At 38.8% G+C, this 25,063-nt stretch overlaps 1 protein-coding gene across 2 annotated transcripts in view; it reads right to left on the bottom strand.

The window, feature by feature from the left end:
* PASD1 (PAS domain containing repressor 1) overlaps nucleotides 1-4,434 on the bottom strand; it is a 79,265-nt gene extending 74,831 nt beyond the window's left edge. For both annotated transcript variants that reach the window (XM_072429956.1, XM_072429957.1), the window contains exon 1: nucleotides 4,149-4,434. The gene's annotated coding sequence lies outside the window, so the exon portion shown is untranslated. The remainder of the gene's footprint in view (nucleotides 1-4,148) is intronic.
* Nucleotides 4,435-25,063: the final 20,629 nt, after the last annotated feature.

Genomic DNA, 25,063 nt, shown 5'->3' with positions numbered 1-25,063 from the left:
AATATAAAAGCTTAATTATGTATTTTTGCATAGTAGTTCAATATATAATTACAATAAATTATATTGTACCTCTGTCCTGTTCACAATTCACGGGACATAGGTTATTCATACTATACATAGGTACTTCTACATATACATAAAATTCAAAAATGACCATATAGTGCCGTATAACCTCCGACGCGTTTCGCCACATTTTGGCTTCCTCAGGGATGTGTTTAGTAAATAAGCTTTACGGTCAGTAGTGAGAAGCATATACAAGAGCAACAAAATAGTCATAATCATAGGAACAGATGTGTAGACGAGGATAAGATTTCTGCTGCAGGTGTTGCAAAAAGAGTGCTCATGCTTAACTTCACATTTTAAAGATATATGCTGGAATTTTCCTTTTAATGTATAGGTCCATTCAACCATACGTACAGTGTTCTGGGGTGAGGATAGGATAATGCCTTCCAGAGTCTTTTGTTTTGGATTGCACTTACAAGCAGAGTGCAGCAGAGCGTGGTGCAATGTCGCGAACAGGCCTCTCGGCTTTTCGTGACACTGCTACTGCAAATCACTTCTACCAGTAATTTACAGTTGCTAGTGATAAAATCCAACTCCATCAGTAATTTGTAAATACGCCAATTGAGATAAACTCAATTTGCAGCCAACAAATTATTATCAGTCCATCAGCAAGTATGGATGTAGCTAAAACTATGCACTTGGATTATTACAACTATCGGTAGTGATCCTGTCTGATCTAACTTATGGTAAAGGTAATACCATTGACAAAAAGGAAGTGAATTTACTTGAGATAAAAGTAGTGTACATAGAATTTATCCAACATATGTATTTGCAAAAACCAAAGTCAGCTTCCATTTACCTTAAATGGCTCATCAAATTAAAAAAAAAGGAAACATTTAGTGTTCTGCCTATTATAGTACAAGTACCAAATCCAGTTACTGATACAAGTATAGTACAAGCCTCGCAGACACAAACTTTCTATATCTTCCCAACTGAGCCAGAGCAAAGAGCAGGGCAATATGTGATCGAGTATTGACTGAAAAGCTACAGACCAAAAACCCGGTAGTTTAGGCTCAGTGGCCTTTTTTGAACTTTTCCTTGTTAAACAGACACATAAGGAAACTTTATTAAAATGTATTCAATCTTATCTACAGTATCTGTCAACAGAACATGGGTTTCATTGGAAGATTTCCCCATTGGAACTTTTTATACTTTAGCACATCTACTAATTTAACGTATATAAAACAACCAATAGGAGTTTAAATACAAATGAATTTGAATTGCAATGGTATAACAAACCTTTTTTAGAAAGATCGTGCTGCAATTACTTACTTTCTCTTATGATAATGGCAGTTGCCTGACTATCATGCTTGTTTAAGGGGATACTTTTATGTTACCTTAAATTAGTAAACTTGATTCTCAGCAGAAGCTCTGCATGGCCCTACAGTTCTTTAAAAGTCACACAAAACTTGGTGACCTTGGCCAGTCTCCTTAGCAGATCACCCCTTACTGCTTGTTACTGACCACGCCAGATGTGGAAGATTCATTCTAATATGTTTAGTTTGTGACTCATCTTCTGAATCGAGAGCTGCAGGACATGATGCGTGCATTTCTGTAGGCCCAAATATCTGCCACACCTCAGTATGACCCTTTACAATTTAAGCAAAAGCAGCCTCTGCATATCCCCATTTATAGCCCAAGCCTCATTATTTGCTTTTTCCAAGGAGCTAAAGGTTTTCTGGGATCTTTGATGTCACCAGAAGCTGCAAGCATCATTTACAGCCCCTATTCCTAGCCCTCTGTTGAAGAAGTGGTGACCATTGCTCAAAGCTAAACTTTGACTAAAAAGCATATAGATGGTAACTAGTGTTTTTTTTTTTAATTATTTGCATTGCATACAATGTTTGACCCACTAATCCACTAAATATCGGCAGAAGCTTTAACTGCAATTGTGGTTTGCTTGTTCTTGGTTGCTGACTAAAGAAGAACTGAAGTTAGCGATCTAAAAAACATGCAAGACAACAAATATTTCTCCTTTAATTATTCAAAGAAAAAAATAATCTTTTTGAACAATGTTTGTTATTTTTATTACTTATTACTTCTCAAATATGAATTAAAAACAACTTTAAAAATAAATCAATAGAACAATATGAGCAATTATGAGAAATCAATGTCAATATTTACACTAATGGATGCAGAAGTTACACAAGAAGTTCCTGAAGAGAACCTGTAAACTGGACACAAAGTAGTCTTCCATATTACAGTTTATTCATATATTACTGATCAAACTTCAATAAACTGGATTGGATTCTTTCTGTTATACATCACGACTGAACCCCTAAGCTGGTATAATAACCAAACTACAGGAGAACATTTATACATTTCTAGATAAAAGCAGAGATCCTAGAAGATGTTGAACTGCTAAATCAAAGCAACACAATCTGATGGCTATTCCAGATGCTCTGCAGAAATATTTTATTCTGTATATCTCAATATCATGTATTGATATTCTATATCTCATTGCTGTGTAACAAGAACAAGCAGTTTTGGAAGTTATTACAGTATGTAGGAACAGTAAATGAACAAATGAATAGATTACTGAGTGTCCTCTCTGTCCTAATTCAAGAAGACCAAAGCATTGACAAATAACTACATACTCCAAAAGGGACAAAATCATTCAAATATTAATATTCTTAGTTTTCAGTTGTAATGGTAATAGCAAATATGTCAACGTATAATAAATTATTATTGACATTTACAAGTTCTTGTCCATAGCTGTAGGAATACAACAACCCAGATAGCCAATGACACTTAACAAAAGCCTGCAAGATTTTCATATAGATGCAAATGCAAGCATATGGTCCTTAATATCGGAAAGTAAACCAAGAAAACCATAGTGGCTGCTATTCCTGACAACCTTGTAAAAATGCTCGTTGCCTGGCTGTCATGCTGGTCCCCAAGCATCAACACCAGGTCATTGACCTTGAATTGATATGCAAAATGTTAAATCGGAGTAATGTCAAATATCCTTATTTGCACACTTGTTCTGGGTCAAGTATTGAAGCAAGAAGATTAGCATGCCCGGCAGGCAGCTGACAAATTGGCATAAGTAACTTCTGTGTTTCATTCAGGAAATGTTTCTTTTAAGGTGATTAACATTTTAGTACCCCGGCTTATCTGGGATAGATAGATGGATAGATAGATAGATAGATAGATAATAGATAGATGGATAGATAGATAGCAAGATAGATGGATAGATAGATAGATAGATAGATAGATGGATTTCTCTCTAGAGACAAAATGAAAGTGTGCACAGAGTAACACAATAACCTTTTTTCCTGTATGCACTTTGTTTTCAGGTTATGCGATTTGACTAGCTGGCACTGCAATTAAAATCAGGTACAAAGCCAAGTGGAACAGTATTATTTCACAACACCAACAAAGCAATCTCTTCACATCTTTTTACAAAGACTCGCCTAATAATAAACTGGAACTAACTCCACTAATTAAAGCAATATCTAAACCAATGCCAGTATACGGGAATGAAGTCCGCAAAGAGGTGTGTATCCCAAGAAATAAAACATCATAAAAAGTACTCATATGTACTGGAGTTCAATGGAAAATTTCCAATAAACATTCACAGAATAATCAAAAATAATGAAACTTCCTTGTATTGCAATATGTATCAGCTAGAGAGCAAAGACACCTTCCAATCAACTTTGCTTTTCTGAAAACTTCCCATGCCAACTTTTAGTTTTGCAGGGAACAACTCCTGCACCAATTTAGCTGCAGAAGGCTATTCCCTTTACTAGTATTATTTGCTGCATACATGGTTGCCAAGCGCTTTAAAAAAAAAAAAAGAATTGTGGAATGCCAAACTTTCCACAATAATTTCAAAGATCAAAGCAGTGTTAGAAATATTTGACATTTGAGTATAACTGATGAAACAATATTACTGCATTTGCTGGGTTTGTCATTTCTTTCTACTCTTCTCTCTCAGTAATGTGATATAAGTACTCAATATACATTATATCTATATATATACAAAATATTATTATATACACATGAATGCAACCTTAGGAAATAGTGTAAGTAAAACATTCTTGACATTGATACATTTTAGCACAGTTCCTATATGTACATACCTTAATTTAACAGAAGTGCTCAGTGTGTGCCATGCCAGGACCCCAGGACAGTACTGATCCGGATGATTACATCCAATACCCAGGAAGCCAGATATCTCAACATGTCATCATGACTGGGTAACCCAAAAAAAGTATCCAACAAACAGAATCCACAGTGATCAGAGTAATTCCAGTGCAGTGAAGGGGGCTGGAACCCTGGTGAAGGCAGAGGGGAGGGAAGCCTGGGTCACCTGTACCAAGTGTCAGGATGGCAGAGGATGGCAGTTCTGGTGTGGGCACACTTGAATAGGACAGTGCTGCCTGGTGCTTGTGTAACTGTGATGAGCCTGCTCCTCCTCCTGTGTATGTGGAGTGGGAAAGAGGGAGTGCAATGAGTGAGTGTGCTGGAGAGAGAGAGGCAGCACAACTACTGCAGAAACTAGGTCACCCAGTAGCAGCCTAACAACATCATTAGTGAGCAGTTACAGAGCTGGGAAATGCTGCCACACTGCTGCCTCCTTCTTTGCACTGTGCCCTCTTCTCACAGCTCACCCTACAAGTTCTAGGTGTACACATCTGATGTGCTGTGTGTGTACAAATGCCACTCATCTATTAGGTCTTTATAGGGAATCCCTTGGATCAGGCTTCTGCAACCTTGTTACCATAAAGCAACTCAAATACACAGAGGGCCAAAATTAAAACCTTGGACAAAGTCGCGGGCCAACCTTGAAATTTATTTAAAAAAAGGAAGGACATTTCTCATTAAATATAAACCCTTTAATATGGGAACAAAGAGGTTTTAATGTTATTTAAGAAAAATCCTATGCCGCCTTCTCTATTTGTAGCCTTCTGATTTAAATTTCAATGGTAACCTTTTTGCACAGGCTAACAATAATAATAACAATATTCTTCGATGAAAATCCAACTATTCAAGTCCATGCCTTGGAGAAGCCAGGAAAAGTACAGCTGAGGGGGAGTGCTGGAAATGCCAGACGTGGCCAATGCGGAGCTAAATCTTTTGCGTGGCCCGCCGCTGAAACTCCCTCTTCTTTGAAATAGCGCCGCTACTAAAACTCCGGCATTATTTGCATCTATAAAACAGTCCAATGCGGGGCCACGCATAGGCACAGAGCCCGCTGGTCTTTAGATGTGGATAGGATTCCTTTGGGAGCCAAAAAAAGGCCGTTGTGGGACCAGAGTTTGACACCCCTGCCTTAAAGGAACCTTTAAAATAATGTTCAGATCTAACTGAACCAAAATAATGTCTACAGGTCAGGGTACATGAGGGTGATCTAGAAGTTGGGAATATAATAATAAAAAAATGTGATATACACAGAGTATATAAAGTGCAGTTGTTTTATTTTGGTGCTTTTCTTGTGGTAAAACAACATATTTTCAAGTTCTCATTACCCTCCCAACAATTCAGTTCTGTTCAAGACTCATCCTTGGTTCGGTGCTGGAAGTTTCCTTTGGCAGAAGTATTTAAAAAACAATGCCCTCACTCACCACCCTCTAAATAAAATCATAGAAGAACTCCCTCAAGGGTGTGGTTAAGATTGTAAATGTTGGCACCCTTAGGTGAGCAATGATCAGCACAGCCATACATCAAGGAAAATGGTAGGTGTGTCTGGGCTGTGCAATGGGCTTAAAGAGGTATAGCAAAAATAAAACCTGAGCTTTTTTTGTTCTGGGTCTGTCTGAAGAGTATTAATCTTAGGCCACCTACAATTGACAGACAGATACAAACAATGGCAAGGGAGGATAGAGGATACATTGGACCTGATTTATTAAAGCTCTCCAAGGCTGGACAGGATACACTTTCTTCAGTGAAGCTGGGTAATCCAGCAAACCTGGATGGATTTCCCAAAAGTCATTAGCTGTTTGTTATCAAGTGTTTTCAATCGTGGACCAGATCTATTTCAGGTACGCTGGATCACCCAGCTTCACCAGTTAAAGTGTATTCTCATCAGTCTTGAAGAGTTTTATTAAATCAGGGCCAATCTAAGTGTTTAAAATATTTAAAATACTAAGCACAGAGTTCAGCAATATGTACTGTACTGAGCAAATAGGTCAGGACTATATAACATACTTAGCGCAGGAGTCAGGTGTATGTAACATATTAAGTGCAGGGGTCAAGTGTATATAATGTACTGAGTGCAGAGATCACAAACATGTAATGCATGGAGTACAGGGGTCAGGGGAAGTAAATGCTGGCCCTGGATAATATATTAAATAATATGATGTATTTGAATTATATATTATATCCTGATAATAATGGTATGTTTACACATTGCTTAGCATTCATGTGCTTAGCAGTAATCAATATTGTTGGATGATAGTTCCTTTTTATAATTATTCACATATATTGTGTATACTGTGAAAGAGATATGTCTAACTAAATTGATCCTAATAATTTATGTTAATGATGTAAACAATCTGTGTCTATTTATAGTTTGTAAATTATATATATATATATATTATACATACATACAGAGTCTCCCAACTTTGCTTTCTGCTTAGTAGTGTGATGGTACTTTTGACAAAATCTGACTGTTTTAACATATCAGGCACAAATAATTAATAAACGTAACAGTACAGTATGGTATTCCCATGCAAACAGTTTCTGAAAGTGTAAACTTGTGCAAAGCAGTCACTTCAGGTGAAAATGCCCAGGCTTGGTTATTGGTTGAGTGGGATGGCGGGCGGGACTGGTAAGTATACCCAGCGCAAACAAAGAATGTTATTTTATTTGATTCTCATGAAAGAATAGTCACATTCGTTTAAGATGTTTTCTTCAATTAAAAAAAGAAAATTGATAGGCTGATGTGCATCATACTGATTATTGTAATGTGTATACTTTAAAAGCAGCTTCAACTCAATATTTAAAAAAAAAATTATTTTTTTTTGCTTTCTCGTCGTTCAGGGAAGCCTGCAGCAAGGGACTAAGTGTAGGGTTGGCATGACTGGGTGTTTGGGCAGCCCCTCCCCTCTTTTTTGCAGGTTCAGCATGAGTTAATGTGAGGAAAGAAGTTAAGGGGTAGGATTAACTAGAGGTCCGGTAGGGAGTAGAGGGGAGGAGAATAGAAGGGTCTCTGCTGGGGGTGGGGTGCAGGAGGTGTTAGAGGGGCTGCGGGAGGTCGTGCGGTCTTTACAGCAAGGGGGGGAGTGTTACTAAAGAGGTGGGTTCAGTATGTGGGAGGCAGGATTTGAGTGCAGAGGGGATGCAAGGGGGGTCTGTGTGTTCAGTAGGGGGGGCGGGGGATGGAGGTGGGACTGCAGGGGGCCTGGACGTCGTGGGAGATCTGGCTAGAGGAGAGGTCTATGTCTGCTTCGAGGGACCGAAGCAGTGCGTGAGCGCATTTTAAAGGGGGAATACGTAAACGTTTTCTCCCTGTTACCTTTAGAGCGGTTTAACGTGGATAGACCATTGGGGGAAGGGCGCAAGAAAAAGACCGAACAGCGCAGATACCGTTTGATAATCGGTACACCATTTATCATTCCCGCTGGGGGGGATCGGTGAATGATGGCATCAATCCTGACCTATGCTTAGTGGCATACACGTCTTTGGATGCTGCGATAAAGTGAGTGCGGCGCTATGGAAAGGGGGCATTAATGGCCAAAGCGGACATTAAAGCCGTCTTTTGCTTGTTGCTGGTGCATCTGGCAGACATTCGTTTTTTAGGTTGTAAGTGGCAGGGTGAGTATTTTGTGGACAGATGCTTGCCCATAGGATGTTCTATTTCCCGCTAATTATTTGAGATGTTTAGTACGTTCTTGGAGTGGGTGGTTAGGACGGTAGCGGGTGTGGATTTGGTCATTCACTATTTGGATGACTTTTTGTTGATTGGGCCGGTGGGTAGTTCAGTTTGCAGGGTTTTGTTGGGGACGTTGCAGCATGTGCCTGGGAGATTTGGAGTGCCGCTAGCGGAGGACAAAACAGAGGGACCAGGGTCTACCATTACCTTTTTGGGGATAGAATTGGATTTTCAAGCAATGGAAAGTAGGTTGCTTCAGGACAAACAGGTAGCACCACGGGAGGAGGTGGTGTCCGTTTGTGGGCGCAGGAAGATGAGGTTAAGGGAGGTGCAGTCTTTGTTGGGTAAGTTAAATTTTGCATGTAGAGTGGTTAGGATGGGTAGAATTTTTTGCAGAAGGTTGGCAGCTGCCATGGTAGGAGTTCGTTTGCCAGGACATTTTGTGGGCTTGTCAAAAGACATGAGGGCTGACTTGCAGGTGTGGAAGGGCCGGTGTTGACTATGGATTTGGAGCTGTTTACAGATGCGGCGGTTCTACGGGATTTGGAGCTTATGTTCAGGGTAGATGCTGCGTGTGAGCGTGGCCGCAGGAGTGGGTAGAGGCAGAGTTGGTTAAGAACTTAGTGGTGTTGGAACTGTTTCCTATTGTGATGTCCGTTGAATTGTGGGGAGAGGCGCTGGCAGACAAGAAGGTGAGGTTTCATTGCGATAACCTGGGTGTAGTGCAGGCTATTAATAACCTGTCTGTTTCGTCAGCACCAGCGGTGCGGCTGTTGCAGCGTTTGGTGCTGAAATGTCTGCAGTATAATATTTATTTGTTTGCAGATCATATTCCTGGGGTGAGCAATGTCAAAGCTGATGCCTTATCTCGTTTCTAGTGGGACAGGTTTCGCATGTTGGCGCCGGAAGCAGAGCAGCACGGGGAGCCTTGTTTGGAGGTGTTGTGGAAGCTTGCACTGGATTGATTGGTAATATCATTCGGAGGTCGGTGAGTGAGAGAGCTTGGGGGCTTATGCAGCAGTTTGGTTAGAGTGGGAGCAGTTATGTGAGCTGTTGGGGGGTTGGAGGATTGGGTGGAGCTTGTACATTTGCTGTTTTTTTGGTTGACTCAGGATTTTACTAAAGAGGTGTCTGTTGCGTCTATTAATAAGAAATTAGCTGGGATGGCCTTTTATTGTAAGTTAAAAGGGGGGCAGGGTTTTACAAAAGCATTTGTGGTACGGCAGGCGGTTAAAGGTTACAGGAAGGGGAAGCAGACGGACGATCTTAGAAGACCGGTGTCGTTGGAGCTGTTATGGGGTTTGTTGACTGTTTTGGGAAGGGGGTGCATGGGTGGGTATGAGAGATTGCTGTTTAGGGTGGCTTTTGTTTTGGCCTTTTTTGGGGAGAATTGGGGAGTTGGTCAGCCCGACCAGGCACAAGGCTGGGGGCGTGCTGTTTCAGCATGTGACATGGACACCGGATGAGGTGAGTATAGTCATCCGGAAATCCAAAACCGATCAGTTGGGTAAAGGTTTTAGAGTGCGGCTTTTCAAGATGGAGGGGTCCTCTGTCTGCCCGGTCACAGTAGTGGGGGATTTTCCCTGAAAAAGGCCACAGGTGGGAGGGCCGGTGTTGATACATGAGGACGGGGCCTGCTTGTCCTGTTTTCAGTTTAGAGCATTTTTTAGAAAATGTTGGGTTCATGGTGATAGACCCTTGGGTTTACTCATCTCACTTCTTTCGGATTGGGGAAGCCATGGAAGCAGCTAGATGTGGATTGGGGGAAAGGATAATTCGGCAGATTGACCGTTGGGAATCGAGGTGTATTCAGTTATATATACGGCCTCACGTGCTGTGAGAAAGAGGGGGGCCTAATCTGGGGGCTAAGGTTGGTGGTTGTTTAATGGTTGTTTTATGGTATAGGTGCACGTCCGTGTTTGGTTTGGATATTGGGACATTCTTTTGTCTGGTGGGGAACCAAGCGGGCGGAAGTTTGGCCAGAAGGATGGTAGCTGCGGTTCTTCAGAGAAGTGGCTACCGGGATGTTGTGGAGATTTGCGTTGTGGGACTGCCCCCCGGATATGGTAGGTATTCATGCCGGGGGTAATGATTTGGGCCGCAGGTCCATGTGGGAGCTAATTTGGAATATTAAGCTTGATTATCTCAGGTTACAGGTGGAGTTCCCAGGGCTAGGTATTGTATGGTCAGATATGGTGGCCAGGACCACATGTCGAGGGCACGCTCAGTTGACAGGGTGAATAAGGCGAGGATAAAGAATAATAAGGAGGTGGGCAGGTTTGTGGCCCGGAATGGAGGGGTGGGGGTTCGCAATAGAGAGTTGGAGGACACCAGCAAGTTCTTACCTCAGGATAGGGTAAATTTAAATGCGGTAGGAATTGATATGTGGTTCCTGGGATTGCAGGATGGAGTAAAGAGAGCTCTTCAGGTGTGGAGGGGCGCTCAGGCATGAGGTATCTGTGGCGCCGTGGCGGTTGGGGTTTAGGAGGGTAAGAGTCCTGTTGATCATTTAGGAAGAGCAACCCATTGGTAGGGTGCCCATTTAAAAGGTGTTATGGTGTGGCCCCTGAGGCGGTGCTGGGCAGCTAGGGGCCAGTATGTGTTTTAAACAATTTTGGTTGGAGCGGACTTAACCTCTTTCTATACCTGCAGCCTGGTGGAGTAAATTGGAGTTGGTTTTTGGTTATAGTGCAATTGGGCACAGTGAGAAAATGGGATTGTGTTTACAGTTTGATTGGGCGGAGAAAAGTTTTCTATTAGAAAGGATTGTAAAGTATATATAAAGAGTATATAAATGTTCTATATTCTTGTATATGTTAAGTTATGTTAATTGAGTTAATATTTATATGTTGTAATTAGTTAATGGGTATTTATTGTTATTTAAGTTGTTTTGTTAATAAATCGGCTGCTTGCCAGCCAATTTAAATCCAAGGAAGGTGTCAGTGTGTTTTTCAGGGAGTAGAGGCTGGTAGGCAATAGTGGCGGAAAGTGCGGGAAAAGTTCAGCAGAAAAGAGTTGGTGTGTGGGAAAGGTTTTTGCTGGGAAAGCTTTTGTTGGGGTTAGGGGGTGGGGACGGGAGATCCAAACTACCCTAGTCATGTCACTCTGCTTTCTCCTTTTTACCAACATGCTCATTGTCAGCACAATACCTTATTGGCTCCTTGTGGTTTGTCTTTCATATATGCCCTGATACCCGTGTCAAATTCAAGTAATTACACTGCTCACATTTTAATTTTATATCCAGGTATATATTCCTGGTTACAAAATCTGCAAGATTTCAGTTTTAAACTATATATGCATTATAGGTAAACTCCATTTTCTTTATTACTTTCATATTACCATTGCACAGTGACCTTTAAAATGTAGCCTTGCTAAAGTGTTTACAGACCACAGAATAAAAACAGTGTGGAAAACCTGTCAGTGACTTTTTAGCACACAAACTCCAAACTGAAAGTAAGGATTTTTATAGACAATAAGAGACAAATAAGAAAATATTTCAGAAAAGCAAAAATAAGAAGAACAGTTATGTGGGAGAAAATGTTATTCTATGCAGCTAAATCAAAGAAGGATTTATACTTCATTGTATTTACTGAAGCTAATAGATTGGAAAGTGGGATGGGATTCTAAAACAATTTTTGTAAGTACAGTGTACAGTATTTAGAAATCAAATTTCTGTAAAATCCTTTAAGACCAGTAAATCTGTAAAAGTGAAGAGTCCCTCTTCAGCAATTCTTTTATCAAATGCGGAGCCGCTAAAGTCAAGTGGGCTCAAAGCCCAATTGTAATTCCTCAAAATCCACAGAAATCCAGTGGGATTGGCGCAAAAAATTAGTGCTTTATCTACTGTATATTATTATTATATTAATTCCCCAGCACTTACAAACCTATTCCCAGCAGTGCACAATGACCACTGACCTGGTCAGTCATTACTACAATCAGCAGTGCTGCAAAGGTGTCAATATAGAGGGGTTATGGGGTGGTTGTGCTTTTCACACACCTTATTTATCACCTAGACATGATATGGGAAAACCTGGGTGACCCAGCAATCCAGGGAGGGATTTCTTAAAAATCATTTGCTATTATTTGGCAAAAATGTTCAGATTCATTCCAGGTTTGCTGAATCACCCACATTATCCCATGATAGTCTATCTTTTCAAGTCTTTGAGAGCTTTAATAAATCAGGTCTGAAGTGGTATGGTCTTACTTTGCAGCTCCTGCTAGGAATATCAGTTTTTGGTTTGGGCTGGGGAACCAATGAAAAGATTGGACATATGTTTACTTTTTGAACCAATCTTGTTGGATGTTGAGAAGAACAAAGCTGGGCTTTAAACCCACTATACAAGTTCAACTTTCCATCCCATTTGCATTTGCATTCCCCAAAACAGTTGCAGCCCATCAGTGCCTATGTCACATATAAATCCTGCCTCCAATTGTTCATCAGAATCACAAACATTAGAGATTAAAAAAGCAGCTGTTATCCAGAGATAGAACATTCTTGTCAACATGTACATATTTAAAAAATCATAGTAATACCTTTAGTATTCAGTATTTAGTAAGTCCACTTACATTAATTTGCAATGAGCATCAGATTCAATGTAAAGTTCCCTAACAAACAATATATATGTGTCATCAACTACCAAGATATTGTATGGAATAAAACATAGCATTAACACAACTGAAGGAAAACCCACTGCATCATGGGTATTATTGTCGACAAAATATATTTTAGTTCAAAAGGAGTCACTAGAGATGCTTAATGATTTATTTCAGTGTTTCTTGACCTTTTTAACATGGGAGGACCCATTGCAATAACTTTCATGTCCTTAGGGGACCCTTTCCATATCAAAAACTCACAGAACATGTATGGTAGTCAGTAGGAAGAATGTGCCCTATACTGCTGGCCAGGCTCCCCCCAAAAAGATCATTCGAATCTGTAAATCTGACCTGAGAACATTAAAGTTTTCATTGCTTAAGGAACTCCTAGCAAACATTGGAGGAACCCTGGTTGAGAAACACTGCTGTAGTTTATTGGCCCATTTTCAAGCCAGTGCAATGTTAATGCTTTTTTTTTTGCATCTCATTAACCATCTCTTGCAACCACCTATTGTTAAGAAAAAAGTTTTGGTCTACGTGATTAGAAACCCAAAGACGAATGCAAAATACAATGTAATATTTAAATATGATCGGTTTAAAAAGTAAACAGTCATTTTATAATGTTGCCACATTTTTATCTGGTATATATAAATATATAAGCATAAAACATCACAAACAAATATAAATGAAATCCGGTAAATTCATTAGGAATTTATTGTGGTAATCAAGCAACACCATCATAAAAAGTCAACCTAGAAGATAGATGAGTAATTACAATAACTGTAATAAATTACAATGGAACACGTTCAAAATATAATTTTACAGTCTTTTACTCTAACATACTTAATGGCCTGTTTCAACATTCTGTAGGACTCCAGCCAAAATTTATAAGGAAGTTATAAGTAAGCAGAGACTTGTTTTTGTAAGCATTATTTATTGTCTTTGTGGATGGCACATTTAGGGGATGTATGTAAGAGAACTAAAAGGAAGCACACCTTTCCTGAGTGCACAGACCATTTGTGGTACAATAGTGATATATCAATACCTGATGAACACAGTAGAAGATCATGGCAATACTATAAATATGGTATTTAGTGGATGTAACCGGACTGGAGCAGAGCTCAGCCGCAATGGGACGGAATAAAGGTGTATAGTCATAAGTTGGCCAGTTGACAAAGTATTATTGCCATTTATTAGTTTATATCACTGTATTACTTGCCACTTATTTGCTGCCAAATGTTCCTATATTTTTACCAATAGTCAAAAACAAATACATTATTTTTTTAAGAATACTGTATAAAAAAACAGATTGCCAAGTTTTTTTAAAGGCCATCACCTGCCCAGTTATAATCATGTTTCCAAAGCACCCCAACTTCTGCTGACCTAACCCTGAAACATCATAAGTGGTTCTGATGGGATGGTATTGAAGTTTACACATAGTTGACGATGTCCTCCTTTTCAAATACCAGTGTTCAGTCTACCATAGGACCTTTGCATTAGTAAAAATCACATGCTTCTTCATACAAGGAATTTTGTGGCAGCTTGGATAGAGCTAGGAAGAGACCGGGAAGTGCAAGTACAAGTGGATGGGTAACTTGGTCACTATAACCTTAATAAAAGTCTCCTATAAAGCAGAACTCCAAAAAAACAATTGGAAGATACATTCACCAGACAGCAAAAGATGTGGTCATTAAAAATCCAGATGGTTTTGTTAAACTCACAGTCTAGTTTCCTAATTGTGTAATGAACAGATATTTGTGAGATTAAGCTGCAAAATAGTATAACCTTCATTAATACCCAGTGTCATGATAGAGAGATGAAGAAAAGAAATCACACTACTTATGTCTACATAATACATGTGAATCCATTATGTGTCAACCGACTGGAGTTCTCTCGAATGAAAAGATAAAAGAGCTCTGGATTTGTATCACAACATGCTTTTATATTTTCCTAATGACTTACAATAACTGCATTATAACTCATAGCTAGCTATGGGGCTAAGCATTGGCCGGGAAGAGTGGCTTATAATTATATATGTAAAAAAATATATTTTAAATGATTCTTTAATAACAAATAAATAAATAAATTTAGACATAAAACTCTAAAAAAGCAGTTGTAGGCAGGTAAGGCAAGGGCAATAAGGCAGTAAGGCAAGATGGACAGTTAATCAGTGTTGATATGGCAATACTGTATTAGTATAAGTTATTAATAAATACTTTTAGTGTGACCTACCTTAGTGTGCCAAATGACAAGGGTAAGACTTCAAAAACAATAAATTACTGCATATAAAAAGGATAATGGACTTTTGCATAAAGGATAAGTGCATAAAGAATGGGCACTGAGATAAGGATGTATGAGCTTCTTGGCAGGCAGAAGGAGGATGGCAAGGCATGAAAACCTTCATCCTATCTATGTAAACCTGCATGCCTTGCTTCACTTCTTGTAGGAAAAAGTTGACAGGCAGAGTGATGTTGGCAGGGCATATAACCCCGCATGGCAGAGCCTGACAAAGGTCATCAGGAACTAAAAATTGTGCCAACTGTTTTTGAGCCATATAACCATTTTGCAACAAACATTTAGATACTCAATAATCATTAACACTAAATAGGCCTCATTACTCCTCTCTGTTTAGCTTTATACTACAGAGCTTTTGGCTCGGTGTATTGAGTTGGGCATGTTATGTGTATTTTAGCAATTCACACTATCTACTAAACTTCATGCTTCTTTTCTGCTATTTTATCCTGCTATAACTTGTCCCAGGGGTAACTTCATTTACCCAAATGCCTTATGTTTCAGTTTTGTTCCCTTAGGGATGTTTGCGGGATATACATAGTAGATCACAGTAGAAATTTACAGAAAAGAAATGCCAGAAGCCAACCTAATAAAAACATCTAGAAAACAAAAGTGATAGAGTATATCTAGTATATATATCTCAGTAGAAAAAGGTCATCTGAATTGGAAGAATGTAGACCAAACATTGATCAGCACATCTGGGAGTTGAAGATATTTTTATTACCCAAACCACATCTCACTGTGACTGACAGTGCTAAAGCTTTCTAGGGGAAAAAAAGTGTTGTAAGCATTAAAGTAGTGTTTCAAGTGAAACGGGCCCACCGACGGAAAATACACCAGACTCCTGTGATCCCAGGGTATGGGGCTCATTTGAAGACTACACAGTGCTGCTAGTTTGGCCAGCTACTCTAAAATTTGTAACTTGTACAGGCATATTTTATTTTTTTGTACTCATTAACATCTTAAAAAGATTTAAAGCTGATCTGCAGGCAGATATTACCACCCTCCTATAACTGAACCTTGGCATACAAAAAAATCTAAATTACTAACCTGAAGCCATGATTATTTGATACTCCAGTCCTAAGTCTTCTATCTTCTGATATTTACAAGAGATGGGTTCCTTCTTCAGATACCCATGTCACTGTCTTCCTAATTTAGACAATCCCTTTGGGCTGCCCTGTGGTGGAGTCCTCTCGAGATCCATAAGATGGGTCTACATCAGTAAAGTCAGGGCAAGGGACCTGTTGAGGATGGGCCAGGTTGGGCAGAGCTTGATTAGCAGTATCTTTCTGGGTGGGGACCTGAATTTATTTTGACAAGTTTATTTGTGTGTATATTAAAACGCGGGGCTAGTTGGGGGGGCGTTTAATAAACTTTAAAAGTTGCAATTGTTTTATAGTTTTTGTCAATTACACAGTTGGAGGGTAAAACAATTGTTTAAATGTCACTAGTACAACAGTAAATGTCATATTTTTTATAGCTTTCTTCAGAATAAACCAAAGATGGTTACTTCACCAGCAACCATGTCCAGTCACTTTTATGTACTCGGTGCCTTGGAGTCAACGCCTGCAGACAAACTGCTGTTCTTTTCTCCTCTTTCTCCTTTCCATAGACTATAACCCCCTGCCTGCATGCACCAAAAGTAATAAAGATTTCTGTAGGGGTAGTATTTGCCCCTTTCAAATAATTCCTGTCCCTGCCTTTCCTAGATTGAACTACCATGCTATTAAAAAAGTTTGGCTGATCCAAACTCCCATAAGAGAAGGTTTGCTGGTATTCATTTCCTAGCTACTTGTGTGTAAATGATAATATCTGTCTTTTTAGGTCTTATTTAAAATAAAATATAATATAATATATTAGTATGTGTTTGTTTTGTTTGTATGACTGCAAGATTTCTTACTGTCTCAATAATGGAAAAAATAGGTATTGGTTTGCATTTGCGTATGATATACCAGTTGCTAAATCAATAAACTGTCATTGTGAATTTAATCTGAAAGGTACACCCTGGGGGCGCACATGTTACAGTACTCTGGTTCATGCCATTATAATTTTGTAAAGTGAGAAACAGCATTTCTGCATATTGGAGAACCGTTATGCCCCATTAAATGCTTCGTGACATACCATGATATGATTTGCTAAGGAGCACCTAGGAAGAAGGTTTTCACACAGCAATAAATGCATTCTTCGGTCCTTTACCAGCTTGACCCTAATGTCCAAATGGCGCTGTCGGCAGTCATTAAGTCACGAAGCATGCAGACAGAATCTGAAGTATATAGAGAAACATGATTATTAGATATACACTGTATGGTTATTCATGGTGAAAAAAAAGACTCAATAGAATAACAATTAGAATCAAGACTAAACAGACATTAACCAAAAAAACAAAAATTAAAAAAGTCCACATCCTCAGAGCTCCACATAGACAATAAATTCAAAGAAAAAACCCTTTTAAAGCATTGTTCTATTTTCTCAGACAAGGATACATTCCTTTCTGATACATTAAGGTAATCCAAATCTTTCCTGGATCAACAGCTTGCAGTTTAGTTTGTTATAAATAAAATCTTGTGAAATTAGGACCAAATCTAGCCTTTTGTAAGCGCTCTACAAAACGGGTTAGTCTTTTACACATTTTTACAGTTCATATTGCAAAGAAACCTTTTTCTATAAGGTTATACAAAACCTCCAGTCTTAAAAACAATGTTCCTTTGCCATTTGGAATTACAGTACAGTTAACAGTCTTGCGTCAAGTCTACTATTTGGACTATTTATACAAGAAAATCCAATTCCACCTTAAACTTTTCTCATAGGAAATACAAAAAAGTTTCCTATTGTAGAGCCCTCTGTTTATTAATTATCCTTCTCTACACTCTCTGCAGTTCATATAATAACGTGTAGCATTGGGGTCACTTGCCATTTTTCCTACTCTTTCCTCTCCTTGACTAATTTGTAGGAGTAATACTATAAATCCTTTCCAAACTGTAAATCTACTGTAATACTGTAAATAAAGAATACAGGGGTGCTGAAGCTACATTTCCCAATACCCCATTTTACAACTGTGATATTTGCATAAATTAATGCGTCTTTAAAGCCAACATTAATACTATAGAAATTAAGTGGGGCACGAGGTGGCTGGTAGAGGATGAGAATGACACGTACTTGATGGAGGTCATATCTATTTTTAAGATGTTGTAAATCAAAAACCCAAAATTTTATCCAGTCAGCAAACTAAACTAACCTAAAAGAACTTAGGACTTAGTGCACTGCAAGAACATTTGAATGTATTATAAAATTTGAATGATATTTGTAAAATTAGAACGACTTACTTGGTCCATTAAGACTGCAGGTCAACAAAAACCATCTTTTTTATGAACATCACGGACATTGGATTATGTACACACTTTGTAATTAGCAAATTTAATATGACAATGGTGTCATCATTCCAGGCCATGGTGGACAAGAGGAAGTAATATATATCTAACTGGACCGGTAGAATCACCAGGCATTTAGTGGGCTTTGAAGGAAGAGTGAGAAAATAATACAATAACAGAAGTATTTTATTTCCCATGTTAAATTACATATTTATTTTACATTTTTGACTATAATTTTACTATCTCTACATAAGATATCAGCTTTTGGGATGACTTTGATCCCTTCTCCTAATGCGTTATACAAAAAACTAAATACTGGAATGATGTTTTAGGTGTAACCCTAACCAGTTTATACTGCCATTATTCAATGAACAGCACATAGCTCCCCAGCCACTGTCCGAGATTAGTTGTTCCTTATGTTCCTAGAAATGTCTACCGGTTCTGGTGTACTTCCTGGAAATGTGCTGCCTCTGAACTTGGATTCTGTAAAAATAATTTACTCCCAAACCTCTGACTAAGGTAAAAGTTTGATGGTGACTAAGTGACAGCCTTAATAATAGCGTTGATCTTCATGTTCAGGCAAATGTTAAATGACTTCCCAAATATTGCATATTCAATTCAGTAATTGCAATGATGTATGTTAGACCAGATGTAAGCAACAGTTCTGCTTACGTGCATTATATAGTCCTAAATTACTTTTGTTCCTAATCAATGTTGCTGTTTGTTGTTGGATTTATTCTAATACATTTGCAAGTGCAGCATACATTGTATCAGGGTTGTTTGAACATGACCAGGGTACAGCAGAGGAAGCCATCGCTGCTAACTCACAACCAAATATTCCCCTTACCCCCCTATAACCATTCAATAAAATAAAAACAACACACCATATATTAGGAAAAATTGGCCATAGCAGCCCCTTTTATTAACATAATATAACATCATATTTATATTTGTACAAACCAGAATACCATATAACAACAACTTCAAGTATAACAGAAATAGTTCACCCTCTTTTAGGTCCATTAAAGTCACACCATATTGTCCTTCTTCTACCAAAATATCTCCGCTCACCAGCCAGGCCCCCAGCCGCTCGTACACCACCTCGGGGACAGATAGCAGATATCCACCTCTCACATCTAGCCAACACAACAACCAAGTGTCATGCAGGGCAACCCTTACCGGAAAGACCCATACTCTGATGGGTCCCACCCCCCTTTATTTTCGCTTCCCCAACTTTAACTTTCATGGACCTAGAAAACACGCCCACCCTGCTGCCATGACTATACCACCCTACAATCCTCCAAATAACAGGGAGGGAGGGTGGGAACTGCTCGATTTCAAAAATTACCTGCTGGCCCCTTCCTCTCAGCCCCCCTTTTTATGACCTTCCCCTTAACCCCTTCGCCAATTGTTAAGACCACCCATTACACCATATCATTTTCCCACACTTTGCCCTTATCTATTTTTTTTTTTACTTAACCTTTGCCTCTGTGTCTTCCCTCCCCCCTGTCATGCAGCCCTACGGCAAATTCTAGCTTCAGGTCTACTGTATAGCCTTATAATATGGTTCATCATCATGCTATGTAATGCCTTCCACACCTACTAGAACCTTCCACTGATTAGCTATTCATGCATCAGAGTCTCCTTGTCTGAGACAGAGCATATATTGATAGAATTAGAAGCATAATCTTTTCTTAGGTGGTGTGAAGTTCATTTCTTTTTAGCTAGCTATTCTTCCCACAACTACTTAGAAAATAACTTTTTGCACACTACGTTTTTTTGGGAGGCTTACCAGCGCAAGGTCAAACTGACCTTAGATGAGACTTAGTATAAATTTTATCTACACTTCTTTAAAAATGTTTTTGGCAAGATGCTGATGTTGGCCACCAAAGGTATTAAAAAATATTGGCATATAGGGGTCTATTTATAAAGCAGTATATCTAACATTCACTGGTGGCAAAACCATTACTACTATTGAAACACTCGGACCAAGAAGATTCCCCACCAGGGAATGGTTCAGTAGTTATGAAAGTCACAAGTGTTAAGCTTCTCATGTTATTTGCTTGCTGTAATTGCTCCCTAGAAGCCCCCCCCTGAAAAAAATGACCCCAATAACTGCAATGGGATTTAGATTTGATATCTTCTAAATCCTGAACATTCTTACTTGCTTGGTTGAAATACCCAGGAATCAAACAGAAGCATATTCTACACGGCCTCTAATGAATAAGTTAGAGCCAGGTTTACTGAATATAAGGAATCCTGGTCGGAGGAAGGAAAACGATTCAGCTGGCATGGAAGGACTGACACACTGTCCACAGACAATGGTACATCAGGAATTACTACAGTATGTGCCCAACAACTTGCATGCAGACCAATAACTATGACATATATGTCTGTTGAACTGATGACTCCTGCAGCCAGTGGTCTGTGGTGTTTCTGTAAGTCCATAATACTGAATACTGAGAACTAACTTCTAAACCTCTTGCACAAACTAGGTCAGAGCTCTCCTGGCTAAGTAGTTTATGACCTTATTAAGGACAGGGCGGACTGGATCAGACTGAAATGCATGACAGATGAATGATTCATCTGTTTCTTGCTCTCCTGTCGATTCTGTGTAAAAATTCTTAAGGCTTTTCCAAAGCGCCAAGATGTTATTGAAAGAGTGGTAAAGAGTTATTAACCCTGTGCACTTATAGAATAAATGTGGGCCAAATCTTGTGACAATCTACTTCCTGGATTTAAAAGGTATAGATAAAGCAACAGGTTCTATCCCTATGTACATAAGAATGGATTAACTTGGGGATACAGCACCTTTTAAAGGGAAGGTATTGAGTTTTTTTTGTATGATGCCGCTCTTTCAAATTCTATTGCAGTGTTCATTGTGATAATTTCACTTCTGAAAAAAAAAAATATGCAAAGGCTGGGGATAAATAAGAAAACAGTGAATACCTTTTATCATAAGGCTATGTACACACTTGCAATGCTTCTTGTCCGATACTCGGCTCAGGGCTGATATTGGACGAGAATCTGGCGTGTGTACAGTGCCTGTCGACCATTGTCTGAATGATCCACGATGGACGATAAACGATCGTAATGGAAGCAAAGGGGGAGAGCGTGCAGTGGGGTGCCACTCCGTCGTTCTCCCCTTCCCCTCTGCATAGAGCAGAATGGCGCTGTATGTACAACACTCGTTCATGCATCGTGCAGTCCTTAGTCGTTTGAAAGGATTGTGCAAGATCCTTTCCAATGACAATTATTGCACATGTGTACCCAGCCTTAAAGTAACCTTGTTCTATAATATTTTATTATTGTATTAAAGCTGTACTAAATCATGTATGTTTTTTTATCTAGTGTGTATGTAGCTTTAAACTTGCATTGTAAGAAGGTGACGTAAAACAAAGCAAAGGTGTAGCACAGTCAGGTAAAATACAGTGTCTGACACATTTATATATTCAAAGCAGAATTTTATTACCCTGACTTCCAGCAATACAGTGTATCTATACTTCAACAGATGACTCTCATCTGTTCTTCAGAATCTACCTAATAATTCACACATTTCACATTTGCAGCCTAGTGTGCAATGAATGAACTCTTGTATGTGTGGGGTCTTATTTATCTCTGAGTGGCCAATCAAGAAACCAAACCTGGAAGAAGTTGTTGTCATTGAGAGGGAGCTCACAGTCAATAGGCCTGATTTATTAAAGATCTCCAAGGCTAGAGAGGATATACTTTCATCAGTGAAGCTGGGTGATCCAGCAAACCTGGAATGAATCGGGTCCAGGATTAAAAACCTTTTGCTAACAAAAACCAATACATGGTACATGCTGAATCACCCAGCTTCACTGTGGAAAGTGTATACTCTCCAGCCTTGATGAGCTTTAATAAATAAGTTTCCAAACATGTAATTTGGTGGTTTCACAATAATAGCCCCCATATACAAAGATTTTGTTTTTATACCATGACCCTGTCCTCAAAGTGTCTGTTTAGTTACTTTACAGATATAATAATACTAGTCTGACTTATGCGTTGTTTGCTGGACTCCGATATACTTTTACAAGTCTGAGGCAGTTTAGAGTATAATAACCATTTATTTAAACATTAAACATTTTTCAGGAATTTAGCTGCCATTAAAAAGCCTCATAAAATTATAACAATTCATTGTTTCACCTCCTTCCATTGAGCTGAAGGTAAGACAATTCGTGCAATAGTTCTTACTTTACTGTAATTTGCCAAAGTAAAGAAGGAAGTTGGATTGTTAGCATGGCATTTCTGCTGTATTTAGAATTAACTCTTAAAGTTTTTTATCTGTAAATGGACACCTATGGAAATTTCTAGTTCCGCATTTCTGAAGTCAAAGGAAAACTTTGTAGGCATTGTCTATCTATTTAGCATAGCAGAGAAGTTCAGATTTAAAAAACATTGAATAAAACATTTTGTGGTCGATATGAGCTAGTGACATAATAAATAATTGCAGTGTCCCTAAAACACTACAAAAGCATTAATTTGTTGTTTGCCTATAAGAAACATTCTCTGATATAAAAAGTGAACAGAAAAGATCTCAGATCTGCACAAAAATTTTCATTGTAGCTCCCAAACAACTACAAACAAACTGCTTTGGAAAAAAACTGGTTTTATCAAAGAAACCACTTCTACCAATAGATAATATGTACTTCCCACAATGCTCTGTGAAATGGCAAAAACAAAGGATTGGCATGGGGAGTTGGCAGTGATGAAATTGGGAACAACTGCCATGTAATGACTACAACTGCTTATTAATTTATAGGCACTAAAACGTCTTTTTACAGGACCCTATTATCTTTTCGCTAAGTTTGCAAGTCCGAATGTTTCGCTTTTAGCTAATTGTGGTGGGTGAGGATTGACAGATTGAAGTACAAGAAGTTTAGGTGGCACCAGTCTGTTTTGTTGCAGGCTATGACAAACCTAAATTTGTTTCACTTTCTCCTGGGATAACCTAAGGTAACCCTACTGTGATAGGCAAAGCTACATGTTGTGTCAGAGCTTGCTGCCAAGCCCCGGCCCATACATGTCTATTGACCTGTGCAAAGCCTCACTGATAATTACCAACCTGCAGGAATGGGTGGGTCAACATTATAGCCTGGGATTTGGCCAAAAAAGTTGTCTCATGTATCTATACACATTCATACCTGCAGAGTGTACTTTATACCTCCCCCCCTTCCCCATGGTGTCAGAGCCTTTTTACATAGTGGATCTTAATATTAGTGTTACAGTGTAAAGAATGTCAAGAAATAAAACTGTTCTAAAAAAAAACAGGTTGTGCATTCAGTTTACCTTTATAATTCAGAACAAGCAGATATGGCTTCTCCCAGGTCCATGATGTTCATGTGTAATTACTTTGCAAAGCATGTGAATAAACAGTTGCAATCCATTTCAATCAAAAATACAAATTGGAAAACCCAGTGGGTGTCTTTGGCACTCAGTGGAACATTGCTGTTTTCTTTTTACAACAAACACATTGTGAATATAATAAAAGAGTCATATTTACAGGGTTCATATATTTGATGATAGGCATATTTTTTATTATTACTTTTCAGGAAACAGTCCTATCACCCCTCAACACTTACATACAGGAGTCCATATGTGGTGTTTTGCAGCCGCAGAAATCATCATTGAGAATTGAATAAAAACAAGATTTGTAGCCAACTTCTATAGGTTTCTGTGTCATTCCTTGGTATCTTTATACTATTTGATATCACATTATTAAAGAACATCTACTACCTCGTCCTACCTTAAAATGGCTTACTTTACATAAAAGAGGGTGCAGCACCTCCCTTTTCGGTCTTGGTATCACATAAGATTTTCTGTTTTGCTTGTTAAAATATTAAGTGAATATTGTTCACCATGGAGAATGGACAGGGAGTAGCTGTGCTCAGCTAACATCCAATACATCATTGTTGGTGAGCATTACTGGGAGGGATACGTTAGGCTTCTGCTGTACTGAGCCCATGATTTACAGCATATCACGGCATTGAATCGTGCTCGGGTTTCAAAAAACCACTCAATACATATGGTGGAAACGGGCAACTGCAAAAGGATGCAGAAGCATTGTGCCTTCCACACAAAGCAGGCTTTAATTTCATTCTACAGTTTCACAAGGATTTGAGGGTAAAAAAAGTCATCTATGCATTACAGGTAGTCCCCAAGTTAAGGACGCCCAACATATGGATGACTCCTAGATACGAACGGGGCTTCCCTGCTCATTCGTGTGCAGGACAGAGGCTTGATGGGGGGGAGGGGGCGGTTGGCATGGATTGCAGAAGAAGTCTTTTTCTGTTCTGCAACTCTTGTATCTCTTTAATGACCAAGACAAACTCTGAAGTCTGAAGCTCTGAACTCTTGCATATCAAAGCACAGCTTGCCCCAGAAATAAATGAATGTCTAAGCTCCATAATGTTTTTTTGCTTTGTTTGTAATTAAATCACAGTGAGGATTTTATACAGTAAATGACCACTCTGGCTAATAATATGTTGAGAAAAACATCTGTCCTAATTGCATTTATTAAAATAATGTACCTTTTCCGACTTACATACAAATTCAACTTAAGAACAAACCTACAGTCCTTAACTGCTATGAACCTGTATTGCTAAACCAATTTTTTTTTGTTTTTTATTTATACAATAGTTCTCCTTTCTAGTTTCCCAAATTTGGCATATTGTTTACTTCCCAAATCACAAGTCTTAGTTAATGAATACAAAGAATGAATTTCTCCCATGGTGGAGTGGGATAATCCCCTGCTGAAACTTCACTAAGAAGCAGGATCTCATTACTAATAACCTATACATGTTTACAGAATACACAAGCCCCTTCTACTATGTTTTCCATGGTAATATATAGAGAGCATGCAAAATAATGAGTTTCTGGTCCTTCCAGTAAAAACTTCCTACTGGGC

The sequence above is a fragment of the Pyxicephalus adspersus genome, chromosome Z (genome assembly GCF_032062135.1).
Source record: "Pyxicephalus adspersus chromosome Z, UCB_Pads_2.0, whole genome shotgun sequence".
Taxonomy (NCBI): Eukaryota; Metazoa; Chordata; class Amphibia; order Anura; family Pyxicephalidae; genus Pyxicephalus; species Pyxicephalus adspersus.
Note: the sequence above shows the minus strand (reverse complement) of the source record. Positions and strands in the feature narration are given on the sequence as shown.